This window comes from Gigantopelta aegis, chromosome 1 (assembly GCF_016097555.1).
Source record: "Gigantopelta aegis isolate Gae_Host chromosome 1, Gae_host_genome, whole genome shotgun sequence".
NCBI lineage: Eukaryota > Metazoa > Mollusca > Gastropoda > Neomphalida > Peltospiridae > Gigantopelta > Gigantopelta aegis.
In genome coordinates this window covers 10,159,336-10,186,791 of record NC_054699.1, presented here as the reverse complement: position 1 = coordinate 10,186,791, position 27,456 = coordinate 10,159,336, and the positions used below count along the sequence as shown (strand labels likewise).

General features: G+C 38.7%; 1 protein-coding gene across 2 annotated transcripts in view; it reads left to right on the top strand.

Moving 5' to 3' along the window:
* LOC121370575 (P2R1A-PPP2R2A-interacting phosphatase regulator 1-like) overlaps window positions 1-22,553 on the top strand; it is a 51,869-nt gene extending 29,316 nt beyond the window's left edge. The window contains exon 10 of one of the 2 annotated variants that reach the window (XR_005957701.1): window positions 21,053-22,553. The gene's annotated coding sequence lies outside the window, so the exon portion shown is untranslated. Of the gene's footprint in view, window positions 1-3,953; window positions 4,693-21,052 lie in introns of those variants that run through there. The other variant, XR_005957700.1, reaches the window with a different exon arrangement.
* The last annotated feature ends 4,903 nt before the right edge of the window (window positions 22,554-27,456 follow it).

The window sequence follows — 27,456 nt, the reverse complement described above, 5'->3', positions numbered from 1 at the left end:
AAAAACAAACAAATGGTATCACAGGGTTGAAAATTAACACGAAAACAATGGTCGCCAGCAGGGCCAGTTGAAGAAATATCTTACTGGCCCTTCTCAAATTCAACTAGCCCTCCAATTTTACTGCACAGCAAAAAAAACAAAAAACAACAACAAATTTCTTTGTTGAATAATATCCATGTATAATAATAACCATGTATATAGTCTGTTTGCGTAAAAAGGAACACGATGAATTGGCATGTAATTTCAAAATGAATAAAGTTGAAATTCATATTAAAAAACATATTAAGGTTTAAACCCATACCAACACAAATAACATTTTTTGAAAAAGAAATAAAAATGGTTCTTTACAAAATACCATTAAATGATACAGATTAAATATAATTTTTAATACCGGGGTAAAGAAGAATGCTAGGACAGCCAATTTATGCAGCTTCACTTGCATTGTCTCTGAAGTAATCAATAATGCAGTACAAAGAGACTAAAACTAAATTAAAAGGTAGAACTGCGTGTGTTTTAGTAAATTAATCTGGGAGTGGCAGTCCTCTGTGGAGATGCAAGAGGGATGAACTCTCCAGTAAAGGCTTTCCTCAGGAGTGACTGTCTTCCTATAGACAAGGTATTAGATAAAGATTGATGAAATCATCCACTCTTTTGCCAAATACCCATTCGACTGCATTGTGCAGAGATACGGCCCTGATCTCGTATTACAGTTTCATCGTTCAGATTACCTTGGATGTTCCATTAATTGCCTTAAAACCTGTATCAGAAAAAAATTAACCTATATAGTTTTATAAATATATGGGTTTACATTATAATAAATTAATATGTTTTTATATGAATTTTATATTTACATGCCAATTAATTGACTTTTGGAATAATCCCTATAGTAATGGTAAATTTCATTGTTAGTGAGAGATAAAACTACAAGATAAATTTTGATTTGGTCCCAGAATAAAATAATAGCAAGCTAATTAAATAGGATTAATTTGTACCATAACATTTAATAATGTCAAAAATCAGATATGCTAGATAATTATGGCATATCCAGTCCATTCCAATAAGCCGACAACTTCAAAAAACAATGCAAGTGTGTGCAATATGTTTTGAGCTATATTTGTTTACAGCCCCAAACCAAAATCGTAGAAGCTGAGACTGACCAGATTCAGTCTGGCGCTGTCAAAATGTAGAACATGCCACATCTGTAGTTGGCGCCAGCAGAGACGCAGTGTGTTTTGTCACATTGGTCTTTCAATTCTGTTTCAGTGCGTTTCTTTTTTAACTGGTACCATACTTGCCAGACTCTAAAATCGATGGTCACCCAGCAGACTGCCTTTGTAAAATTCTAAGTCGCCCTTACACAATAACGGTCGCCACGGGCGACTTCTAATTTTCAACCCTGGTATCAAAGAAAAACACTTTTCTGAGATAAACATTGCTCAGGGTCTCTTGGAAGTGGCAAAGAAAAACATTGACCAAGCAAGGGCTGCTATGGAAAATGCAGAGAACAGAGGCATGACATTGATGTGAAGAGGCATAAATTGCTTGAAAGTGTGCCATCACTGAAAGAAAGTGAAAAAAGGAAAGAAAGTGTAGTGTTGCACAGCTGTACTAAATATCGGTGGTTGTGTTCTGAACTAAATTCCTACACCATCGGTGGTGATCAGGGCCCCGTTCCACGAAGCAGTCTTATCCCTAAGATTACCATAAGCGCATAGCTACCCTATGCACTTAAGTTGATTCGTGGAATGAACATTAATCTTAGTTAACAGCTGTAGAAATTATGTGCTTGTAATAAGTAGCTTAGGTGGCTGGTTCTCCTCTATCTCATATAAAAAAAAAATATATATATATATATATATATAACCATGCTAGTAGCACATATATTGCCTTGTCACTATAAAATACATGCCTGACAGTGTACAAAACCCTTGCTTGTTTTGTTTTTTATTCTTACTTGTGTCATATTTGTTACCATGTGCCTGATATCTGTCTTAGTTAACAACTATGCTAACTGTAGCAACCATATGTTTGTTGTATGTAGTTAGATTGTTGCTTCTTTTAAATACCCATATAAACCATAACCTAGTCATGCTAGTATTACTTGTATGACCTTGGCATTGCTAAACACATTTCAGCTTAACTCACTGTGTACAAAAGTCTTGTCTGGTTTGTTGCTTATTTATAACTTATGCCACTTTGTAAACATGTGACTGATGTCAAATAAGTTTGATATTATGCTTTAAATGTAAACAACTTGATGTTAGGATGTTTTGCTTGATGATACATACCATGTTCTGACACATTCACTGTTAGTGTGTGTTCTGGAATTGGCTCTAATAAAACATTACCAATTCCAGGTTCATCTCCTCATTCTGTTGCTGAATCCCTCTTGAAGCACTGGTTTCTAAGCAAAGATACACTACATGTACATCAGAATTGGTGAAACGGTCAGTAGTCATTTATTTGCATTAAAAATGTAAGTAAAGAGCGCTACTTTTTGCCCTTAAAATCCCTACTTTTCCCTACTTTTTTGTTATTGGTCACTTGAAAGCCTGCCTAGTACAAATATTAGAATGATCAGAATTTTAGCCACTAATATTTTATGCAGAAAAATATATTTGATATGTAATTACAGCCGTTATAAAGTCTGTTAGTCAATTACATCTTAAAAATGCAGCAAACTCAGGAATGTCCCTTTAATGGTTTCCATGCTCATACTGCATTTAACACTTAAATGGCAAATCCGATCAGTATTCGTGGTGGCAGACTTAAGGATTTTGTGATACACAGTGGTTTGAAATTACTAAGAGTATCATTTTCGGATGGTGAATTTAGCGTGACTGTTCTTCCATGCATCTCAAATATATGTAACATTATGAGATGGAATCCCAAAATATTTATGTTACATCATTTTTACAATTCTGGAGGAATCTTAAAAAAACAGAACAACAAAAAACAATTTTCAATCCCCAAATTCAATGTTGAATTCTTGACAAATATGCAGTCGTGTGGCCGTCGCATATTAAATTTAATTTGGATTCACACCCATGAAGACACCACATAGCTAGTGGCTAACCTGACCAGCATTTGTGATTGAATGTAGTTCTTTACCATAGTTTGACACCCAATAGCCGATCTATTTTTCGTGCTGGGGTGTCGTTAAACATTCATTCATTGAACATGGTTCAAGTACTTGAGAATTTTTTCTAGCATTGATCACATGGGTGATTTGGGGGGTGAGGGCGGGAACTGGATCTAGCTCAGTCGGTAGAAAGAAATGTTTTTTATGTAACAATGCACTCAACACATTTTATTTACAGTTATATGGCGTCGGACATATGGTTAAGGACTACACAGATATTGAGAGGAAACCTGCGGTCACCATTTCATGGGCTACTCTTTTTGATTAACAGCAAGGGATTTTTATATGCACCATTCCACAGACAGGATAGCACATACCACAGCCTTTGATACACCAGTCGTGGTGCATGGCTGGAACGGGAAATAGCTCAATGGGCCTAGTTGGTAGAGTGCTCGTTTGAGGTGCTTGTGTTAGAGAATTGAAACACCTAAATGGACCCCTTCTATGATTAAAGGTTTTTATCATCCCAACCAGTGCAACATGTCTGGTATTTCAAAGGCCATGGTATGTGCTGTCTTGTCTGTGGGAAAGTGCATATAAAATGCAGTGGGTTATTTCCATAACTACACATAAAAAAATTACCAAACCTTTGACATCCAATAGCCTATGATTAACAAATCAATGTGCTCTAGTTGTGTCCTTAAACAAAACAAACTTTAACTTTGATCACATGGGGTTGTGTGGGAGGGAGACCACGGATAAAATAAAATTGTATTAAAGGCCAGAGTAAAACAAAATTGCTGGATTTTCATCTAAATGTTTTTTTCACAATGGGTCAGGAGGCAATTTATTTTTTATTTTTTATTTTCAGAACTGGAAATACAGCATACTGAGTAAAATATTTGTCTGTTTATACGCCCGTTTTTGTCGGGTTGTATTACGGTACGGCCTTGTTCGTCCGTCTGTCTGTACATGCATACGTCCGTCTGTTCATAAACTTTTTTGTTTCCAAAGCATATCTTTCTTATCAATTCATATATGATCAGCAAAACTAGGTCATCGTGACTTAACTTTTGACAGGCATATCAAGTACCTCACCGGTACACACACGGCATACTTTTAAAACTGAGGGTCGTTAAGTGGGAATGAAAATTTTGGATTTTGGGAATTAATTTGTTTTTGGTAAGTCTGACATATAGTCTTAGAGACGAAACCTGCTACATTTTTCCATTTGTAGCAAGGCATTTTTTATATGCACCATCCTACAGACAGAATAGCACATACCTCAGCTTTTGATATACCGGTCGTGGTGCACTTGCTGGAATAAGAAATAGCCCAATGGGACCACCGACGGGGATTGATCCCAAATCGACTGCTCATTAAGTAAGCACATCCTCCATCCTGAGAGAGTACTAGTATTAATTGTGTAGCTTAAAAAATCAACAACTTGTAGTTAAGTAACAAGACTAGCACTGAATCTAGTTACACTCATAAGGAAGGAAATGTTTTATTTATTTCATTTTAACTTATTTTCATGCTTATATCCAATTACGGTTTAAGCACGCATGTCCTGGGCACACACCTCAGTGGGTTAGTTGTTAGTTGGTTAGTGGTTAGTTAGAGAGAAGAGGATGTAGTGGCCTTACACCTACCCACTGAGCCCTTAAGAACTCGCTTTGGGTTGGAGCAGGTACCGGGCTGCGAACCCTGTACCTACCAGCCTGTAGTCCGATGGCTTAACTACTGCGCCACCGAGGTCGGTTGTTTTATTTAACGACGCACTCAACACATTTTATTTGACATTTGACAGTCATTTCTGAGACAAAAACATGTAGTTGTGTATGCAATTTTATTTCATCTAGTACCTCTGTGTCGAGTAGCCTTGTGCTTGAAGTACTCAAATTTTGTGCAGAACTAGGGTAGTCAGAGATGGTACCCGTTATCTCTGAAATGAGCAACTTGACCCCCATTTGTTTCTGATTCACTTTAAGGGTGAGGGATGGTAGTGTTTATATCCATGGTGTTTATGTTGATTAATACACTGCAGGTAGGAGTTTTAGCCACATATATTACTATTGTCGTCTATGGGATTTGATTTGGTCGTATACATCCTACAGTAATGCAGTTGATAATTTCCACTAGTCCAGACCAAACATTCACTAGCCGAGACTAATGGCTAGTGTATTTGTTGAACCCTGTTTAGTTTGAAAAAGATTTTATCAGACAAATACTTAATGCTGTAGCTACTTTGTAGAAAATAGCAATAGGATGGTGAGCTCTATATGGGCAAAAACACTGACATTGTTAACTTTCAAACGCACTGACGTAATGATTTATTTTTTCGTGTTGACTTTGCAGAAAAAGTACAGATGATTCAGATCTATTGTTATCATATGTACAATAAATATTTTCGATATTGTAACCCGACAAAGGTCAGAAAAACGTTTTTAAGAATTTTGTTGCTAACACAATTTCAAATTTTTTGACTACGTGTGAAGCAATATATCAACATTGACTGCACTAAATTGAAGTGTGGTATATCTGCTTTGCTTTGGCTATTCACATTTTATCTTCAACAATAAGTAAATTTTAAAGAAAAGGAATTTTCTACATGTCACCAGAAATATAAAAAATCGGTTACTAAATTGGTGTCCTTTGGTTTACAACAAATATGCAGGAGTTGAAAGTATATACCTGAAATGTTAAAAAACAACCGAAAATTGAAACACAAACAACTATGAACAATAATGTAATTCAATTTGTTGCAAATATCCCAATGTAAACATGCCAAATGTGATTAAAATATATTCTTGCTAAATATATTGGAAAATCCGAACCTGTTATCATACATTACCAAACAGTGGACATATTATTAAAAGTAACATATTTTGCTCTTTAAAAAAAAAAAAAAAAAAACTTCACTAAAATAACCATAATTTTGTTGGTATCTCACAATGTTTGATAAAGGACCTTCAATGCATACACTACTAAATGAACATAAGTTGGAATAATTTGTGAGAAGTATGTTTTTAAAAATTTCTCATCAAAAATGAACAATGTCGGTGTTTTTGTCCTATTGGTTTAACGACCTGAGATACAAAAAGTCATGGCCTCTGAGTTGAGAGACCCATCCCATGTTGATGTGCGGTCACTGATACATGGATCGCTAATTGAAACGGCCATGTATCAGATAAAACTGTGAGGTGAAACTCCTTGGCAAGATGTGTTTCAACATGACTGATGCCATATATTTGTTTTAAGACATGTCAGCTTCACAAAAATGTATTTGCTGCTTTAATCTTACTCTGGATTCAGGGCTTCTAGAATTTTTATAAAATCCACTAGCCATGGGATCAGTGATTTCAAAAATTTACTAGCCCTACTTTACTTTTAAGTTAATACAATTTTATTAAGTTATAGTAAAAATTGGATATTTCACCTAAAAAGAGAGATGTAGCTTAAAAACACTAACATTGGGGGGGGGGGGGGGGGGGGGGTAGAGATATTCATATGTATAAAATAGACTTATTTGCAAATGTTTACCAAAACATTCACTAGCCATCGGGCATGGCAATAGTAGTTATTTACTAGCCCAACATTGAATATCACTAGCCATGGGAGTGGGGCTACCATACTCTAGAAGCCCTGCTGGATTATAACACACTTCTTTTTTTTTACGGCCACATGACAAGACATTTTTTTTTTTTTTTGGCTACATATTAAATTTACACCTTGAAAGTCAGTGTGACATTAAATTTAGTTTCTGACACTCACATGTTACTTCTTCCATGTCTTAAGTAGTGTGCTCCTTCGGTACTCGAATGAAGATTTAGTACTCTGACAAAGCTTTAGTACTCGGATGAAGCTTAGAGTAAAAGCTTCGGTACTCTGACGAAGCTTCGGTACTCCGACGAAGCTTCGGTACTCGGATGAAGCTTCAGTACTCGGATGAAGCTTCGGTACTCGGATGAAGCTCAGAGTAAAAACTTCAGTACTTGGATGAAACATCACTATGTACAATTTTTGTATGTTGAGCCTGTGTGTGGGTTTTGAATTGTTGCCTTTCTCTCATATTAGTTCTTAAGTATCTTTGCCTTGCACATAACTGTTAGAATTGAGTAATTTTCTGTGTTTTTAAAACCTCAACGTTGAATTTCAGCCGCAAAATGTCCACATCACTCCTTACAAGCAGATGGTGTCAAAATTCACAATATTTATAGTTTACTGCTTCATTTTACATTACATTATTTTTTTAATCGTTTTCCACTTCATTACCCAGATGAAATGTGGTGCTGTGAAGCGTTATTTTTAACCCATGGAGAGTCTCGATGGTGAACAAAATCTTAGCACCATAGTCTATCATGAGGATAGTTTCTAAATTGTTCTATGTTAGCTGTTTATGACTGCTTCAAATGCTCAGTAGCTAACAAGTTTAGCAATGATTATATCACTCTTCATTAGTGTTTCTGCCCGAAAGAAATTTTGGGGTATGGTGCTATGCAATTGAATATTGAATGTGTGTATGCTGAATGCAACCATAGTCGACTGGGGGTATGGGGGGCCTCTCCCAGAAAGAAAATGGGTTAGTTTTAGGGTTGAGGTTAAGAATATCATACAGTAATGGTAAGAGTAATAAATTTTGTCAAAACGTCGAGTTAAAAAAGTAAAATCTGCAAAAAGTTTTTAGGTATAGCGCCATACCCAGTTTACCCTCTGGCAGAAACCCTGTTCATGTCTAATAAATCAACATGATCTTGTTGGAACTGCATCATGTATAATGTGCTCTTGGACATAATATATAAAAGGCAGATACCACCAAAGACTTTGTAGTTGTATAAAGTTGATAAAACATTACAAAAGCCAGTAACAGTGATACATATTATTACTCATCTGGGGCCTAATTCACAAAAGTCTCTTAGGCTCTGCTAGACAACAAAGTATCCTCTTTGCAAGTCTTTTAGCATTGCACTGCAAGATCGCAAAGTTGCGAGAGTTTAGTGAATTAGGACCATGGTCTACAATAAATTGTTATATATTTTCTCATGCTATATTGGCATGGGTCATAAGAAAACCTTGAAACTGGTTGTGCCTCCCTTCCGACGTCACCGGTTTCTATAGCAGCAGCAAGCTGGTGGCAGTCATAGTTTCTAGAAATTTGACATCACTGAATGTTTGAAGTGATTTCCCTAGAAATTTGGCAAGGCATGGCAGACCAAACAGTTTTGGGGCATTTTCACCATTTTCGGGGCACTTGTTTTTCATTAAAAAATACCCCCAAAAAATTTAAAATAAGGATTAATGTAATTTATGTGCTTGATTTAATAAAGATATAAAAGGCATATTTTATTAATTAATAATACCTTTTTGGGGTGTTTTATAAAGGCAATTTTAGAATTAATTACTGAAAAAGGCTTGTTTAATCTCAGGGTAAAATGGTGCTAGACTGTTGAGGCATGGTGCCGCACCATGCTAAAACAAGCTAGGGAAAACAGTAGTTTGAAACAATTACAATCATAAATGTTGGTTTTAAACAACAGTTTGAAAATAATAAATAAATTACGACATTCACAAGAGTGCCATACTAAATTTATGCAACTCATTTGGGAATTGTTTTATACCTTTTTCTCTCGCTCGGGGAATATAGTAATTCCCAAATTTGTTTCTTAAATTACGTATTAAATTAAACAACAATATGGTCAGTAGCTAGACTGGTATATCAAAGGCTGTGGTATGTACTATCCTGTCTGGGATGGTGCATATACATAAAAGATCTCTTGCTGCTAATCGAAAAAAGTAGCCCATGAAGTGGCGACAACAGGTTTCCTCGCTCATTATCTGTGTGGTCCTCAACCATATGTTTGATGCCATATAACTGTAAATAAAATGTGTTGAGTGTGTCGTTAAATAAAACATTCCTTTCTTCTTTTTTTGCTTTGGTTGTGGCATATTTTAAAGCACTTTTGAAAACTTTCACAGCTTGATTTAACAACTGACTGCATGAATGGTGCAACAGATTAAATTGAAATTTTTAAGTAGTTGGTCATTCATTTCATTTTAACTTATTTTTGTGCTTATATCCAATTATGTTTCAAGCACGCTGTCCTCGACACACACCTCAGCTATCTGGGCTGACTGTCCAGTACAGTGTGTTAGTTGTTAGTGGCTAGTGAGAGAGAAGAGGGTGTAGTGGTCTTACACCTACATTCAATAGTCGATGATTAATAAATCATTGTGCTCTAGTGGTGTCGTTAAACAAAGCAAGCTTTACTTCGTGAGTAGTAGCCAGGTTCTGATGTGGTAATTACTGACTTTAAAAAACCAGCTATCTCTGGCTTGCTGATTTCAGTACAGTTGATCATAACACATAATATTATATATAGTCTTTTGGGATATACTGGTACTACCAACCATGTACATTATATCTCGAAAAACTGCTTTTAGTTGATTATTTTTATCTCATTCATTGGATAATACAACTGATAATTAATGTAAATAAAGAGATAACTGGGCCGTACAAATGGGGACAGGTGCACTTGCATGGCTGGACCTTCCACCCCATAAGCAGTACAACCCTGGATGGCTGAAAAAGTGTTTTGTTTTTAATTTGACAATGTTATTAAATCAATTATCCAGAGTTTTGCTGCCATTGTAATAGGGCCTCGACCCGGACCCGAGCACCTGACACCTACATTAAATGATGATAATGAGACTAAGTAAAATAGCATTATGCATCTTAATTCCAGCGCTGAGCATGGATACCAAATCATATCATTGTATTGTATTCCACACATTCAACTTTTGTTTTCCCTCCATAGCCCTATGATGTAACCAGCGGCAATCATGGTAAAATGATGTAAATACATTCAGAAATTTTCAAAACCAAGCACTGTGTATTATAATACATGTAATTGAAAACATAATGATGTAACATGATTTAGAACAATCAAATGTATCAAAACATAATCAAATCTAACGTTTATTTTATATTTGTACAAAAATAATTAAAAGAAAATATTAGACTAACCGAGGGTTAATTTAACTATGCTTTAACAACTGGGCCCAGAAGACAACACATTTCAGTGCAAGTTTGAGGCAGGTGATTGCCATAGGTTCTGCAAGTAAAATTTGTGAAACAGAACATCTGGTTACTTTGGTAAAATATTGTTCCCTTCAACCGGAAACAGTTGTTTCCGTGAACTCGGAGCCGTACACATGTATCAGTAGCTGGGTTTTGTAGGATCACATTTTTGTTTAGATTGACACACTGTCTTTGACTACCTTGTATGTAACACATTAATTTAACAGCACAACGTCAGACTAGGTGGTCATTACACTGAAGAATGTTGACTTCAGTTTCAGACATGAAGGACACACGATGTACAAAATATAGATTACGAGAGCTCGTTGGAAGCCATTTTGTTTTATTATTTTACGTTTAATATTATGTTGGGGGAAAAGAAAAGAACATATTGACCTAAGGAAAAAAAGAAAACGGTTTTACAGACTGGGAAACGAGTAGTTCAATGTGAATTTTGACAGTTGGTTTTCAATATAGCAGGTTGGAAGGGGAGGGCTGGGTGGGGATTAGTCCCCTATGGGCCCAACTGGAGGGGAGTATAATCTTTGGCTCTGTCAGTCTATACAACATAGTTCTTCTTATTTAAAAAATAAAAAAATAAAAATGTCTTGCTGTGCCTCAAGTTATTGAGCTGGAATTTTGACAGAGTTATGGCCCTGGAATTTATGAGATATGAAAATGTGTTGGGGCCCAGTAGGTGACATGTATTGATTTAGTAGTACTCTTAGAATGCTTCTTTTGTCTGTCCTTTCTTTCTTTACAGTTAAAATTTAAAGATTGTTTTGTTTAACGACACCACTAGAGCACATTGACTTGATAATCATCGGTTATTTCATGTCAAACATTTAGTAATTTTTGACATTATAGTCTTAGAGGTGAAACCTGCTACATTTTTCCATTAGTAGATGGTGATGTTTTTGGGTGGGTTTTTTTAGCTTATTCTTGGTTCTTGAAATGGTGTTGACAGCTGTCAGTGAGTGCAAACTCTTCATGACAGGTTTTTGCTCCATTACATTTGCTTGAAATGTGATACCGTGGTAGTGTGCTCGCCTGAGGCACCGTGGGTCATAGGGTTGATTGCTACCCATGAACTTTATTTTTCCCATTCTAACCAGTGATTCATGACTGGTAGATCAAAGGCCATGGTATGTATACATGTGTATTTGTCCAGCCTTTGGGAAAATGCATTTATAAAAATTAAAAAAAAACATTGTTGCTTTTTGGTAAGAGTAAGTTGATAGACATTGTTGAGCAAATATTATTTTCTCATCCCTTCATGTAACAGAACATTTGGTTACTTAGATAAAATATTTTCCCTTGTTTCCGTGAAATCGGAGCCTTTTGATTGACAAGTAGTTTCCTTGACAACCAGTGTATGTAACACATTAATGTGTATGAAACAAGGTGGGACCAGGTGGTCATTACACTGAAGAATGTTAACTTCAGATTCAAATATGAAGGACACATATACAAAATGTAGATTACGAGAGCTCATTGGAAGCCATTTTGTTTTATTATTTTAATTTTAATATTATGTTGGGGAAAACGAAAAGAACAAATTGGCCTTAGGAAAGAAAGAACGCTTTTACAGAATGTGAATTTTGACAGTTGGTTTTCAATACAGCAGGTTGGAAGGGGAGAGTCTGGTTGGGGGTTAGTCCCCCTATGGGCCTAACTGGAGGGGAGTATAATCTTTGGCTCTGTCGGTCTATACAACATAGAAATGTCTTTCTGTGCCTCAAGTTATTGAGCTGGAATTTTGACAGAGTTATGCCCCTGGAATTTAGGAGATATGAAAATGTGTTGGGGCCCAGTAGGTGACGTGTATTGATTTAGTAGTACTCTTAGAATGCTTCTTTTGTCTGTCCTTTCTTTCTTTAAAGTTAAAATTTAAAGATTTTTTTGTTTAACGACATCACTAGAGCACATTGATTTGATAATCATCAGTTATTTCATGTTAAACATTTAGTAATATTTGACATTATAGTCACTGTTTGAAAAATTAGGACCTCTCTGATGTATTTTAGAGCAGTATGGATTTAAAATATAACAGTATCTTGAGCTAAATAGCAGATGAGATAATTGTAAAATACAGGTCTTTTGTAAAAAATTATTATTATTATTATTTTTTTTTTTTTTTTAACGACACCACCAGAGCACATTGAGTTATTAATCATCGGCTATTGGATGTCAAACATTTGGTAATTCTGACATTTATTGTTAGAGAGGAAACCTGCTACATTTTTCCCATTAGTAGCAAGGGATCTTTTATATGAAGTTTCCCACAGACATGATAGCACATACCATGGCCTTTGATATACCAGTCTAGGCGGTGCACTGACTGTAACAAGAAATAGTCCAGTGAGCCAACCTACTGTAACAATATAAGGATATATATTTTTTATTAGTTAGAAGTGTTGGGAGGGACAAACCAAAAGCAGTTCCATGCCTAGTTTTTCTATATCAAGAAAAGAAAGAAAGAAATGTTTTATTTAACAATGCACTCAACACATTTTATTTATGGTTATATGGCATCAGACATGTGGTTAAGGACCACACAGATATTGAGGGAGGAAACCTGCTGTTGCCACTTCATGGGCTACTCTTTCCGATTAGCAGCAAGGGATCTTTTATTTGTGCTTCCCACAGGCAGGATAGCACAAACCATGGCCTTTGTTGAACCAGTTATGGATCACTGGTCGGTGCAAGTGGTTTGCACCTACCCATTGAGCCTTGCAACACTCACTCGGGGTTTGGAGTCGGTATCTGGATTAAAAATCCCATGCTTCGCCTGGGAACCGAACCCAGTACCTACCAGCTTGTTGACCGATGGCCTAACCACGACGCCACTGAGGCCGGTTTCTATATCAAGTTGGGGAGATTGTTTTTATTATTATTAATTAGAAAGGTTGGAGGTAGATGGTGATGTTTTATTTTTAACAGGTCGGATGATTTTTTTTTTTTTTAGCTTATTCTTGGTTCTTGAAATGGTGTTGACAGCTGTCAGTGAGTGCAAACTCTTCATGACAGGTTTTTGCTCCATTACTTTTGCTTGAAATGTGATTCCGTGGTAGTGTGCTCGCCTGAGGCACCGTGGGTCATAGGGTTGATTGCTACCCATGAACTTTGGTTTTTCCCATCCTAACCAGTGATCAATGACTGGTAGATCAAAGGCCATGGTATGTATTGTCCAGCCTTTGATAAAGTGCATTTATGAAAAAACAAAAAAACCATTGTTGCTTTTTGGCAAGAGTAAGTTAATAGACATTGTTAAGCAAATATTATTTTCTCATCCCTTCATGTAACAGAACATTTGGTTACTTAGGTAAAATATTTTCCCCTTCAACGGGAAACGATTGTTTCCGTTAAATCGGAGCCTTCGGATTGGCAAGTAGTTTCCTAGACAACCCATGTATGTAACTCATTCATATAACAAAACAAGGTGGGACCAGGTGGTAATTACACTGAAGAATGTCGACTTCAGTTTCAGACATGATGTACAAAATGTAGATTATGAGAGCTCGTTGGAAGCCATTTTGTTTTATTATTTTAATTTTAATATTATATTGGGGAAAAGAAAAAGAACAAATTGGCCTTAGGAAAGAAAGAATGGTTTTACAGAATGGAAAACGAGCAATTCAGTGTGAATTTTGTCAGTTGGTTTGGGGGTAGGGGAGCTTTGGTTAATCTTACCAGCTAAATAGAATTTAGATTTTGTTTTCTTATAATTTACATGTATTTTGATGTGAGCTAAGGAGAAATGGTTAGTGAAAATTGGAAGCTCTTTTCAAATATGTACATTTTTGTAAATATTAATGAGTATATTTTTATGTCTTGTGCCTTCTCTTTTTTTCCCCTTCTCTGTCTTGTTTTTTAAAATAATTATGCTGGAGAGATGTTCTAATGTAAGCAAACATCAGGGTAGCTACTTCATTAAAATGTTTGTTTAAAGAGACATACCCTAGTTTTTAATCACTAAGGCATATTTTTTTTTTACTATTAGAGCCGTTTTTTGATAACTAAAATAATATTTTACTTACATTTTATTGTTTAGATGTTCAGATTATTAATTTCCGTACATTCGAAGTGTTTTTGGTCATCCTGGTGTACTTAATATCACAAAATGCATTTCTCATATTTTTAAAAACACATGTGCATCTGAAATGTAAGAGTTATGGAGTCGAGTTTTATTCTATTTTAGAGCCTCCCAAGAGGGTATTTCACTATTTCAAAGTCAAAGACTCATGTTTCACTCAATTGTAACTTTATCCAAATGTGTTACAGGTTTATAGATTAACTAAACTTAGTGTGCGTTTTCATGGGCTGAAACTAGGGTTTGTCCCTTTAAGAATTCAGTTGCAAAAGAATTTTTTTTTTTTTTTTTAATGATGAAAATTTATATTGCATCTACATTTCTTTGTGTGAATATTGATGTATAAAAGTCAAAAATTGTATATTGTGTAGCATAGCTGATTTTTTTTTTTTTTTTTGGTTAAATTTCTTTTTGTAATAAAGTCCCACTCATACTTAGTGTAATAGTACTGGTTTAAAAGTGTGGAGGTTGTATTAAGGTCTCAAGTGAGGGCTTTAAATATGTATACGCTTAGTTCCTGGTTTCAGTTGCCAGTTGTGTGTTTTAAAGAATGGCCTGTGAAACGCAGTATGCTGTACTTACCTTCATGTACTTACATGTATTTCAGTTAGTATGTTTATATATTTTTTTAAAAGGCCTTTAAAAATTCTGTAATAATTATGCTATCTTATGTCTTTATTGTTTAATTAATGAACACAATATGATTTTAGTCATCCGAGCAGGGCCTTGCCTAGCTAAAAGTAACTAGGGAGGCGCAGTCAAAATAGAACTGGCGTACGGTAATATTGGAGATGTACAACATAACACAAAAATATTTGGCTGTTTTTTTATATAACCTCTGCCCCCTGAAATATTTTCTAACCGTAAGACTACTTGACTCTCTAAAATTATGTAATGCTCATCAGTATTTGCACACACTTTCACCATAAGTGTACAAGACCAGGGGCATAGCATGATCTGGACCTGGGGTGGGGTGGGGTCGAATATGAACCAAGTGGACCCTTTTTCTATTTTGTTTTTGCACCATCAGAAACTCCATATGTATAAACCTGTATGTCTTACCTCTGGAAGCGGACCATTTGCTTCAGCGGGGGTGGAGGTGGGGGGTTTCATTCGACCCCCCCCCCCCCCCAGCCTACGCTCCTGGAGATGGGTGGGTGGGGGGCAACTGCTATCCTAATGCTTGAGCAAAATCTCAAATTCGGGCAAAAATTATACAGATATGTGTTATATGTGTTAATCTGAGACATATTTGACATGTATTTCCATCATTCTACCCTCAAAATTATGATTTTCTGTGTCATTATAATGCAATTTGACCAATATTATTGGATTTTCTTCTCGTATTTCAGGTTGGTTTGGTTCGGTAATAAATAATAGATAGCAAAATAATTAAAGATAAAAATATCGATCCTAGCATTTTACTTATAAATAAAAATGAGACAGTTGTTTTGAAAACATTAAATAACTTTTGACAAATGCCTCCCCCCCCCCCCCCCCCACCTTTCATAACCTTTTTTTTTTAACTGGTAATGCTCCCTCCCACAAATGTTAAGTAAGTGTTGAACAGTCCCCTAGAATTAGCAAAACAAAATGGGCATTTTAAAACTACTAGTGACTGTCCAGGACAGATGTTAGGGAGAGAGAAGTCGGTGTAGTGGCCTTACACCTACCCATTGAGATGTTAAACTCTCTCTGGGTGGGAGCCAGGACAGATGTTAGGGAGAGAGAAGTCGGCGTAGTGGCCTTACACCTACCCATTGAGATGTTAAACTTGCTCTGGGTGGGAGCCAGGACAGATGTTAGGGAGAGAGAAGTCGGTGTAGTGGCCTTACACCTACCCATTGAGATGTTAAACTGGCTCTGGGTGGGAGCCAGGACAGATGTTAGGGAGAGAGAAGTCGGCGTAGTGGCCTTACACCTACCCATTGAGATGTTAAACTGGCTCTGGGTGGGAGCCAGGACAGATGTTAGGGAGAGAGAAGTCGGTGTAGTGGCCTTACACCTACCCATTGAGATGTTAAACTGGCTCTGGGTGGGAGCCAGGACAGATGTTACAGAGAGAAGTCGGTGTAGTGGCCTTACACCTACCCATTGAGATGTTAAACTTGGGAGCCAGGACAGATGTTAGGGAGAGTCGGTGTAGTGGCCTTACACCTACCCATTGAGATGTTAAACTGGCTCTGGGTGGGAGCCAGGACAGATGTTAGGGAGAGAGAAGTCGGTGTAGTGGCCTTACACCTACCCATTGAGATGTTAAACTGGCTCTGGGTGGGAGCCAGGACAGATGTTAGGGAGAGAGAAGTCGGCGTAGTGGCCTTACACCTACCCATTGAGATGTTAAACTGGCTCTGGGTGGGAGCCAGGACAGATGTTAGGGAGAGAGAAGTCGGTGTAGTGGCCTTACACCTACCCATTGAGATGTTAAACTTGCTCTGGGTGGGAGCCAGGACAGATGTTAGGGAGAGAGAAGTCGGTGTAGTGGCCTTACACCTACCCATTGAGATGTTAAACTCGCTCTGGGTGGGAGCCTTACACCTACCCACCCATTGAGATGGTTAAACTGGGGGTGGGAGCTGGGACAGATGTTACGATGAGAAGAGAACCTTACACACCCCATTAAATTTGATGGCTCTGGGTGGGAGCTGGTACCGGGGTTCGAACACAGTACCCAACCTTAAATTTGATGGCTTAACCACCACTACTTACGTGTAAGTGAGCCCAGTAAAGTGTCTTGAAATGGGTTAGTGTGTATGAAAAATTCAGAACACGTAACACTGAAAAGGTTTGTATGTAAAAATGTGGTGTGTACATTGAGCAAGTTATGCTTGGCACACACGTACTGATTAATGCCAACTCGACAGTCACATTGGCCTTAATAGGCAGGTGTGTGCAGGAGCACATTTTCAGACAACTGCCGACTGGACAGTCATGTTGCCCTTAATCGGCAGGTGTATGCAGAGGCACACACATTCAGACTACTGCCGACTAGACAAGTCACATTGGCCTGAATCGGCAGGTGTGTGCAGGGGCACATTTTCAGACTACTGCCGACTGGACAGTCATGTTGGCCTTAATCGGCAGGTGTGTGCAGGGGCACATTTTCAGACTACTGCCGACTAGACAAGTCACATTGGCCTTAATCGGCAGGTGTGTGCAGGGGCACATTTTCAGACTACTGCCGACTAGACAAGTCACATTGGCCTTAATCGGCAGGTGTGTGCAGGAGCACATTTTCAGACTACTGCCGACTGGACAGTCATGTTGGCCTTAATCGGCAGGTGTGTGCAGGGGCACATTTTCAGACTACTGCCGACTGGACAGTCATGTTGGCCTTAATCGGCAGGTGTGTGCAGGAGCACATTTTCAGACTACTGCCGACTGGACAGTCATGTTGGCCTTAATCGGCAGGTGTGTGCAGGGGCACATTTTCAGACTACTGCCGACTGGACAGTCATGTTGGCCTTAATCGGCAGGTGTGTGCAGGGGCACATTTTCAGACTACTGCCGACTGGACAGTCATGTTGGCGTTACTAAGCAGGTGTTGGTCAAGCATTAACACTGTGAAACCTGCACTGAAGAGGCTTGCATTAGAAACCTTGTACACACCAAGTACATGTACATGTACATGAAAGATGTCAAATTGCTGTATTTCATATATAGGAGGTTGTATATACGTGTATGTAAATATAATAATGTAAATTATCTGTATATATATTATGTAAATTATTACATGTATATATTATGTAAATATGTCAAAATAAGCTGGCTGAGTAAGAATGTGCCATTCATTGTCTCTTGGTGTTGTGATGTATTGACAGTACTGTACATAATAAAGATGATGTATCTAGTCACGTGTAAGGCACAAGTTGTGTCAGGGTTTGAAACATGTAATTTTTCTCCCTCCTTATCCTATTACCCATCGTGTAAATACCGTGCCAGTAACTTGTGTATGTATATATATATATATATATATATATATATATATATATATATATATATATATAGTAACTAGATATTTTATTTATTAAGCAGTGTGTTGTTTTCCTTTCTTGTTTACGTTTGTGAGTGTGTGTGTGCGCGTGTCGTGTGGTGTGTGTGTGTGCTCTAACGAAAACTAGCATCACCCTTTAATGTGATGTTCTGGGGTCTGGGAGATAAATTGTATGAAATGGGTATTACATTTATAGGAATTTAATTGATGCACAACGGATTAATCCATAAACTCGAATAGTGAGCACGTTGATGCATAATGGAAAATGCACTAAATTGAATGAAAGATTATATATCAAACGGGACGCAACGTGTCATCAGTAGTGGTAAAACTACCGTCGAGGTGTCTTTACACCCCCCACCCTGCACCCACCCCAAGTTGTGATGGTGACGTCACATCCAATGCTTTTTGATTTGCGTGTTTGGTAACTGGAGTTACTTCTGTAGATAACATAAGACGGAACTACAATTTCATTCTTTATTTTCCCACGTTCATCATGAGTGGACCACAGACCATGCGCAAGGTTTAAAGCAAATAAACCATACTATACTTGAATATACACACGTGAGATGCAACATATTCCCGGATCAAACACTTCGTCACGGAGTGAACACGCTGGTGTGAATATCCCATCTAATTCAGATTAGGTGTTTCTATCAATCATCTATTTACCCAGTGGCCATATTAATTATGCGACTGAAGTAATATTTTCCAAAGGTTCTCCTACCTTAGAATGGATCAATTAAATGCGCTTTCCCATAAAAACAGAACAGTAGGCTACATACCCATAGCTTTTGTTCGAGCACTGGTTGGTTGAATGGATGAATGTTTTACGACATCCCAGCACCAAAAAAACCCCAAAACAAAACAACCCCCCCCCCCCCCCCCCCAAAAAAAAAAAAAAAAAAAAACAAGCACATATCGGCTATTGTGTGTCGGGGCGGGACGTATTCCAGTGGTAAAGCGTCCGCCTGATGCGCGGTCGGTTTGGGATCGATCCTTATCGGTGGGGCCATTGGGCTATTTCTCGTTCCAACCAGTGTACCACGACTGGTATATCATAGATCGTGATATGTGCTATCCTGTCTGTGGAATGGTGCATATAAAAGATACCTTGCTGCTAATAGAAAAAAGGTAGCGGGTTTCCTCTGTGACTGTCAAAATTACCAAATGTTTGACATCCAATAGCCGATGATTAATAAATCAATGTGTCGTTAAACAAATGAAACCTTTTTTATTGTGTGTCAAACAAAGGTATGTGATGATTAACATCAATGTAAAATAATTAATAAACATTGTGTAGACATCTATGAAAGAGTCACATTTGTGAAAGACAATGTATCATATTAACATTAAATGCCCAAAAATAAAATCTTCGAAAAGACAAAAACAAACTATGTGGTCATACTATGAAACTATGAAGTATTAATAAAAATTATACACCACCGACTTTTTGCTTATTACACACACTTGAGATGAAAATTTTAAAATTGTGTTAGTGTTATGATTACTTACTTACAATTTACAAATAATTGGCATAATATAAACAACAAATTACCTTTTATAGATGACAAATTATCAATTGTACCAAAACACTTGCTTTTGACGAAGTTTGTTTTGTTTAACGACACCACTAGAGCACACTGATTTATTAATCATCGGTTATTGGATGTCAAACATAACATGGTCATTCTGCCGCAGTCATAGAAGAAACCCGTCACATTTTGCCATTAGTAGCAAGGGATCGTCTATATGCACCATCCCACAGACGGGATAGCACATACCACGGCCTGCTCTGTCGATCTCCCCCAAGTCTGGGGACTATGATCTAGAACCTGGACTTCTACGACAACTCGCGATCAGGACAGACGTCTCGCCATGTACTCTCGACTCCTCTCCCCTCCCCCCCCCCCCCCCCCCCCCCCCCTTTTAGCAAGCTGATTTAATATCGCGTCGCTTACACCGGGCGCCGGGCAACCGTGACTTTGGTATATGACGACGCGGTTGTACCGAAGAAGAGGAGGTGGAGGAAAAGAAAAAGGGCGGGGGGGGGGGGGGGGTCAAAACTGGCGACGCCGCCCCTATCCCAGCCTGAGTCGATGGAACCAGCACCGCCGGGACCGCCGACAAGGCTCGGCCTCCTCCAACACCTAAGACACCACCAGCTCCGGCCCCTGTCGACTTTGATACCGTCAGGAAAGTTTAGACGACGCTGTTGGGCGGAGTAGTGGACACGGAATTACAGCCCCTCTCTGGTGGCTACTCTAGCCGCCGAGGACTCCGTCCCTACCACGCAGGCCGGCATCAGTGCATCACATCGAAGTGGAGCCGCCGGCCGACCCTGAATGTCCGGAACCCACGGTTCTACACTCCCAGACGCCGGCCCTTTTAAGGACCAGACCGGCCTCGGTGGCGTCGTGGCAGGCCATCGGTCTACAGGCTGGTAGGTACTGGGTTCGGATCCTAGTCGAGGCATGGGATTTTTAATCCAGATACCGACTCCAAACCCTGAGTGAGTGCTCCGCAAGGCTCAATGGGTAGGTGTAAACCACTTGCACCGACCAGTGATCCATAACTGGTTCAACAAAGGCCATGGTTTGTGCTATCCTGCCTGTGGGAAGCGCAAATAAAAGATCCCTTGCTGCCTGTCGTAAAGAAGAGTAGCCTATGTGGCGACAGCGGGTTTCCTCTAAAAACAGTGTCAGAATGACCATATGTTTGACGTCCAATAGCCGATGATAAGATTAAAAATCAATGTGCTCTAGTGGCGTCGTTAAATAAAACAAACTTTTTTTTTTTTTTAAGGACCAATATTATGGCGACGGAAGGGACCGAACCGGTGACCGCATCACCCAGCGTTGAAGGATACCGACCAGGGCCCCGTTCCACGAAGCGATCTTAGCCCTAAGATTACCTTAGGTACATAGCTACCCTATGCACTTAAGTTGATCTTAGGGCTAAGATCGCTTCGTGGAACGGGGCTCTGACCAACACCGAGGCAGTTTCCACATCGACACCATGGAAACCCGTATAGGAAAGCGAAGCACCAAGGCTGACGATGGAACATGACGGTGTTTATAAGCAGGCATACGTTAGAGGACACCACACGCAGTCAGATCCATCACATGCTGCGCAGGGTGTTCGCGCAGCACTACGGGGGACATCGTCAGCAGGTACCAACGGGAGCTGCGTCACTTCGCTAGTCTTGACGACTGAATACCACCCGAGCCCTTTTCAAGGCTATCCCTAGGTTCGTATAGCCTCGGTACGTTTAGGCTTAAATAGAAAAAAAAAATCCGACAATATTTAACTTTCGGCCGAACCGTTCAAAATTAGCGTTCAATCACCAGAATGTTTCTGGACATGACGCCAAAAAAATAATTCAACTTTTCCGCTTAAATCTCCTGAGAACTTTTTAAAAGTTTACCGCCGCCTCTTTCTTCTGGTTTATCTCGGCCACAACAACCGGTCTTCAGTGCTCCTTAAGTTCTAAAGCCGTAAGCGAGAGTCCCGCCTCCCCACCCCCAATGTGATGGACGCAAAGGCTTGCCCACGCAAGAACTTGCGCGCACGACAGGCAGGCGTGTGCTACAACAGCTTGCTCTGAATGTACACGTTATAAAACCTATGACCTGACCTGACCTGACTTGACCTGGCGTGGCAAACACCAGTACTGAACCGAATTAAGTCAAAAAAACAAAAACAAATGATTCAAGCGAAGGGATTGTAAATGGGTTTTAAAACCTGGATTTTTAGGATATGTTAGTAATAGAATACTACATTCGTCTCCGTTACATACCATTTATCTTACAACTCGTTGGATGGTTTCATAACAACTCGTAAGATAAATGATATCTAACGGCCACTCGTGTAGTATTCTCTGTATGCTACACGCGATATCATTACACCTGGCAGGTATGTCAAGTTCCAGGTCTAATACTGCAGTCAATATTTATTGAAACGTTCCACCGGATCTTTTGTGTTCTTGATGAACGTAGTCTTCCGATTTAGTCTCTTTTGTGTGAACAATATAAATTCTCTTCTCCTGGTCCACATCATCAAGCATTCGTCTTTTTCTCCGTTCCATTATACGTCTAATGAAAATAGGCTACGTGAAACATAGATAAAAGGTTTCCGAGTGAAAGTGTTATCATTTTGATCCACTGATATTTGTTGAACTATAATAAATATGATTGGAAATACGGAAAGCATGGTCAACGAAATCCCTAATTGATGAATTGGGACTGGCGTGGAATTTTGTATTTTACTCAATTTAGTTCATTTTAATTCTAACCATTAATGTGTAACATCTCACCAATGAAAGAATGGACTAACAATACAATGAATAAAATAAATATTTTTATTTTCGGATGTTTCAAATTTGGAGATCTATAATATCTTTTACCTCATTGGCAGTTTATATTTGCATATTTTTGACACTTTAGTAAACGGGATGCTACATTTTCACTTTTGCCAAAGGGACGTGCCTTTTGTACCTCCGATGGCGTCAGTGGAATATATCAGATGATAGGGCAATACAATACCAACATTTTGACACCAGGTTTGTGAAAATTGGCCCATTTAAAGTGAAGTTATAAGCAATTTAGTTTGGCCTACCCCGAAAATTGGCCAGCCAGAAAAACAAAATGGGCGTGGTCAAAAAATGTCATGGGAGGTACCTTGAGACCCAATGTTTTTCCTGTTAACATGCTTTTTCCAAGTCACCAGACACATGGGTATAAGAAAATACCAAGGAAGTTTGGGGGGGGGGGGGGGGGGGGGTATGTGGACCCCCCATAGCTCATGGACTAATAGCATCACATTGTCTAATTCTAGGGCAAGTGGGGCGGGACGCAACTTAGTGGTAAAGCGCACACCTGATGCGCGGTCATTCTAGAATCGATCCCAGTCGGTGGGCTCATTGAGCTATTTCTCGTTCCACCCAGTGCACCACAACTGGTATATCAAAGGTCGTGGTATATGCTATCTTGTCTGTGGGATGGTGCATATAAAAGATCCCTTGCTACTAATGGCAAAATGTAGCGGGTTTCCTCTATGATTGTGGCAAAATGACCATGATATGTTTGACATCCAATAGCCGAAGATTAATAAATCAATGTGCTCTAGTGGTGTCGTTAAACAAAACAAACTTCAAAAGCAAGTGTTTTGGTGCAATTGATAATTGGTCATCTATAAAAGGTAATTTGTTGTTTATATGCCAGTTATTTGTAAATAGTAATAAGTAATCATAATGCTAATACAATTTTGTCGGTGGTGTATAATTTTGATTAATACTCCAATTTTCTTTTTAAAAATCGCACAACCATTGATTTCTGGGAAAAAGGAACTTATCAGTTAATAGAACCTGACGAATGATAGGCCGCATAAAAATAGTTCCGGTATGTCGTGACGATGCCCAATCACGTGTCGACCAGATGTTACTTCCCACCTTTAGTGCTAATGGGACATATGACATAGATGTGTACTAAACTACATGTATATAGTTTGAACCAAATTCGTTTTCGCAGTGCATTCGTTTGAAGAAATGACTACGTACTGTTTCCTTGTAGCAGCTCTGGTAAGTGACTTAATTCATTAGAAAGAGACGCAGGTTGGGACTGGGGTGAGGTGAAGTATTATTATATACAGTGGCGGATCCAGAAAATACATTGGGGGGGGGGGGGGGGGGGGCAATGACATGAGGCGAAATGCCAATGGAACTTTGGGGGAGGTTTGGAGGGGATCGTAAACAAATGATAATTAATATATAAAAAAAATATAACTGTCGCAAAATTTGGGTGGGGGGGGGGGGGTGGGCTCTGATATATGCTAAGAGATATTCAAAATTTTTAGCTATTCCTGAGTTTGCTGCAATTTAGACATTCCTGAGTTTGCTGCAATTTATAACATGTTATCGACTAACAGATACTTTTTAACGATTGTAATTACACATCAAATATATTGTCTGCATAAAATATTAGTGGCTGTATATTAAACTTGTTTCTGATCGCTCTAATATTTGTACTAGGTTAAATTTCATTTTATTTTCCTAAAATACTTTTTTTTTCGTACATACGAAATTAATTGAAGACAAAATCCAGTTTGGGCTTCTTACAAATATTAAGACGACCAGAAACAAATTGAATATACAGACACTGATATTCTAAACAAGACAATATATTTAATGTAAGTTTAACAGACAGTAGCATAAATATTCACATGTAATACATCTAGGTATTAAAACTAAAATATTGAAAAAGTTTGTTTTGTTTAATGACACCACTAGGGCACATTGATTAATTGATCATAGGCTATTGGATGTCAAACATATGGTAAGACCACTAGACCCTCTGTTTTTCTCTCACTAACAACTAAACCACTTTCCTGGACAGACGGCCCAGATAGCTGAGGTGTGTGTGCCAAGAATAGCATGCTTGAACCTTAATTGGATATAAGCACAAATATAAGTTGTAATGAAATGCCCATGTTATTTTAGCCTCTTATGGGTCACCAGCTTATCATACATACAGGTGTCAAACAGTATTTTCCCTCGACTGCTTACTATGTGTATATGTGTATGATAAAACTCCACAGACCCACTGGAACAAAAATATCTAGAACAAAATCCCTGTTAATATCTAAGCTTAGATATCTACTTGTACCATTACCATTACCATATGGATTCATCGCAAACATTTCAGAAAGAATAGCACAAAACATTGTTTAAATTGTTATGGAATCAAAAGCTAAGATAAGATAAAAAAGAATCACTTTGTCTAAACATGTTAAAGAGGGACGTCTCTGAATGATAAATATATTTAACTATGCCAAAGCTTTGAAAATTAATTTGCTACACAAACTGGAAAACAAAGATCCAAAATTGAAACCTATTCTTTTTGCATGTAACATATCTCTATTCAGTAATGATTTCCCCCAATTGTGCTTGAAAATATATAATATTTATTTTCGAAAGATTGTACTATTGCATTCCGCGACTTCTCGTCATTAATTAAAGTTTCATCTTTCGAAGACTTCTTATCAGAACCATTTTTATTTTATAATTTCAATATAAAAATCAACAGCAAATCGTTTCTAAAAAAGAAGTGGCTTGGGAAGTGTATTTCTCAAAAATGTGATCTCGTTCATGAATACGGCAACTTCTCAACTTTAACCACATTTAATAATGTATACGCATTAAATGCATCTCTTTCTTTTTTTTTCTTTTTTTTAGAATATCAAGGAGTTATTAACTCACTTAAAGCTTATCTTAGGAAAACGAAACTAAATAAAATAGACACAAATATTTCTTAAATGACTCCCGTTTAACGAAAACTTTGTTCTATCAGAAACGGTTTGAAACTATATTATTATACATTTGTAACTTCTGAAAAGCCAATTCTGCAATATCAAAATTATTTTATTTCAGACCTTAATTGGCATATTATATATTTAAAACCATTTGTAACCTCACAAAAAAATAAAAATAAACTTTAGATGGTTCGAATATATACTCTTGAAAAAAAGAAACGCAAAAGGGTACAAATGGGTTATAACTCCGATTTTATGTTTCCTACCGGTTCATGCTTTGTGAATATAAGGTCATTGCATGTCCCAAACACATTCCCACGGTTACATTCGATAAAACGCAGCTACTGTACAATAAAGTTCCAAAATGTGAATATTCGCAAAAACGCAGCCACGTGCAAACCATGTCACCACTGCACGTGCGTTGTCTGCACGTGCAACATGAACACCGACAGTATAAAAGTGCAGGGTGTTCGCTTGCCTGGCCTCTGTATCTGGCCGACAGTTGACAATCCAGGACATGCCACGTCTCAGTGAACCGCAGAGAAACAATGCCATCGGCCGACTAGACGCAGGCGAATCCAGAACGGCCGTTGCCAGGGCATTCCATGTGTCCCCAAGCACCATCTCCAGACTGTGGGACCGTTACCAGCAACATGGATCAACACGTGACCTCCCTACATCCGGTCGACCACGGGTCACTACCCCCGGGCAGGACCGCTACATCCGGGTACGCCACCTTCGGGAACGATTGACTACTGCCACCTCCACAGCCGCAGCAATACCAGGTTTGCGCAGGATATCCGACCAGACCGTACGGAACCGCCTACGTGAGGTAGGAATTCGTGCCAGACGTCCAGTTCGAGGTGTCATCTTAACACCACAACACCGTCGACTCCGACTGCAGTGGTGCCAGATTCATCGACAATGGCCTCAACTGCGATGGAGACAGGTGTGGTTCAGTGACGAGTCCCGATTTCTGCTCCGACGTCATGATGGAAGATGTCGCGTGTATAGGCGTCGTGGTGAACGTTATGCGGCAAACTGCGTGCAGGAAGTGGACAGATTCGGCGGGGGTAGTGTCATGGTGTGGGCAGCCATCTCACACACTGGCAGAACTGACCTGGTCCACGTGCAGGGCAACCTGAATGCACAGGGCTACATTGACCAGATCCTCCGGCCACACATCGTTCCAGTTATGGCCAACGCCAACGCAGTGTTCCAACATGACAACGCCAGGCCTCACACAGCACGTCTCACAACGGCTTTCCTACAGAACAACAACATTAATGTCCTTCCTTGGCCATCGATATCACCGGATTTGAACCCAATTGAGCATCTATGGGACGAGTTGGACCGACGCCTCCGACAGCGACAACCACAGCCCCAGACCCTGCCCGAGCTGGCAGCAGCCTTGCGGGCCGAGTGGGCCACCATCCCCCGGGACGTCATCCGTACTCTGGTTGCTTCAATGGGCAGGCGGTGCCAGGCAGTTGTCAACACACGCGGAGGCCACACCCGGTATTGACTCCAGATGACCTTGACCTTGGTGGTGTGTCCTATCACTTACTCACAATGGACTAGAGTGAATTGTGAACAATCCTGCAACATTTGGTAATTATCGGACTCACCATTCAATAATTAAATCAATTCTCCAAATGTTACGACAATGTGGTTTTGCGTTTCTTCTTTTGAAGAGTATATGATACTTAATAGAATATTAACTACTAATAGTTTTGCATATAAATTAAAATTATTTGAAAATGAAACATGTACTTTTTGTCATGAAGGAAAAACATCTGTGGTACACCTATATGTACCATAAAATCTAATACAAGTTAATTAAACTGCTGTTTAAATTTCGTACATGAAATGTTAAATTTCAAAACAAACCACCTATACAG